The following is a 2,093-nucleotide window of genomic DNA, read 5'->3' as shown; positions in this document are numbered from 1 at the left end:
TTTCTCTCTCTCTCTCTCTCTCTCTCTCTCTCTCTCTCTCTCTCTTTCGTCTTCTCTTATTCAACGTTATCCTCGATCTTGTTTTTTTTATTCGATTCGTTTCGATCGTTTGTTATTATCCACGATGAAACGCTTTTGTTTTTTCAACGTTCACGTCGATATAAAGCATCGAGGTATTTAAACGGATCTTTTGTTCGTTTCAATTTGATTCCATTCACCGCGCGGTATTTTGCAGTTTGTTTATAATCGAGGAGGAAAATCGAAGATCGTTTTTATTGAATGTAATAGTATTCCCTCCGTCACGGTGTATACCTTCCCTTTGTCTTATCGAGGAGAGCGATAGAGGGCCGGCCACGGGAAATATTTATCGTCGGTATAATTTAATGCCTCCTTAAAGCCGATCGACGAATGCTTAATGTGGGACGAGAGCGCACTTTGTATTGTATTCCGAAACGTATCGTCGACGCTCGCGTTCCTTCCGATCCGACTTCTGAAAACGTCTCGGATAAATGAAACATTTTTCCCGCTTCTCCACGGTAGACAATAGGCTATTAACCGTAAGCACCAATTATGGGGCTGTGTTACGGCCGCGCTTATTTTCCCGGATAGTTGCAAGCGGATAAAGTAAGTAAGCCAGCAGAATCCTCTTCCGTCCGCATCCGTAGGGGATGCGATTAAACCGGAAACGCGTCTCAAACAACAAGTCGAGCAACGACTTTCGTAATCCATTCGTTCGTTTTGCCGCGCGAAACTCTCGTCGGGATTAATTAGACGACACGCACGATCCTTGTTCTTCTCGTTAAACTCGGCCTGTGAACGTTTCCATTTTTATTCCCCTTGTTGTTTAACGACCGTTATTCGTCGATCATTCGAGGGATCTCCATTACGAATCGCATAAACCTTCGGAATAAATAAAATTGCGGAGTAAATGAAATTCAGAAAATATAAAAAAGGAGAGCTAAGAGGGGAATGGAGGGCAACGGGGCACAGATATTTACACACGAATTTTTGCAGTTTCGTATCGGTTAACTGTATCAGCTTCTTCGGAGAAGCTTGTTTTCGTTTAACGACTTGGTCGTAACGATCGGGACAAAAGTAATAATCGTGTGACGTCCGTTGACGGAACGTTTATTCGCGTATCGAAGAACGGATCGGCTCGAATAAATCTTCTCTGTTATCTGTCCTCCTCTCCTTTTTCTTCCTTTTTCTCGAAGGGTATCGTGTCACGGTCGAATAGCAAACAGACGCGTTAATCGAGCAAGGCAGGCTTGTTCCGATTAATTCCTCAACAAGGGCCAACCGTATGGCTAATTTGCTAAGCCCCGTCGGTTTCTATTATCCCTGGCTCTGATTCAGGGATTCTGGATACGAAACCTGTTTCTCTCCGATGCAACACACCGCGCGGCCGCCTCTCGCGAGGGTTCAACGGCACCCGCCACAGTTCGGCACATTCGAACGGGCATTTTTCAACGCGACACGAGGACACAAAAGGTGGCACCTTGGTCTCTTGACCTTCTCACGTAGCCGACTTGTCGTCCACCATGGGCGTCTTATCGAAAGTCCCCGGCTGCATACGTGACGGGAAACAATCACCGTTTGCTTACCACCGGGAAAATACGATAGCCGACCACGTGATCCTGATTTCCGTGTGATTATTGCGTAAAAAAAAAAGAAAGAAAGAAAGAAAGAAAGAAGAGAAAAAGGAAGCGTACGTTTATATATCGAGGAATGATGGTGGTAGGGTTGGTGTGTGGATAGTCACGTTTCGGAGCGTAGGCGTGTTTCGTTGGAGAGGAAAGTAAGTACTGGTAGTAGATGATCAGGATAACGAGGTGTCAACAGCGGTGATGGCTGATTGATTAGGGTCGGGTATCGGGTGATAATATCTGAATTAATACGTTGCCTCTTAAGAAGGAATTTTAATAGTTCGTTACGGTTCATACCGATTTCTTAATCATACGCGAGAGATTTATTATATAAGGATGGAAATGGACAGGCTATCGGGAATGTTGGTTTAATATTAGAATTATCAGATTCTTGTTAACATGATGGATTTTTTCCACGATTGCTGAAAACTTGATTTTCTCTTTTCT

General features: G+C 44.1%; 1 protein-coding gene across 7 annotated transcripts in view; it reads left to right on the top strand.

Moving 5' to 3' along the window:
• The window catches only part of LOC102671848 (band 4.1-like protein 4A), a 67,352-nt gene that overhangs the window by 1,904 nt on the left and 63,355 nt on the right, over positions 1-2,093 (top strand). The window lies entirely within an intron of this gene.

The sequence above is a fragment of the Apis dorsata genome, unplaced genomic scaffold, assembly GCF_000469605.1.
Source record: "Apis dorsata unplaced genomic scaffold, Apis dorsata 1.3 scaffold_176, whole genome shotgun sequence".
Classification (NCBI taxonomy): domain Eukaryota; kingdom Metazoa; phylum Arthropoda; class Insecta; order Hymenoptera; family Apidae; genus Apis; species Apis dorsata.
The sequence above is the reverse complement of the archived record's forward strand: the minus strand, read 5'-3'. Positions and strand labels throughout refer to the sequence as shown.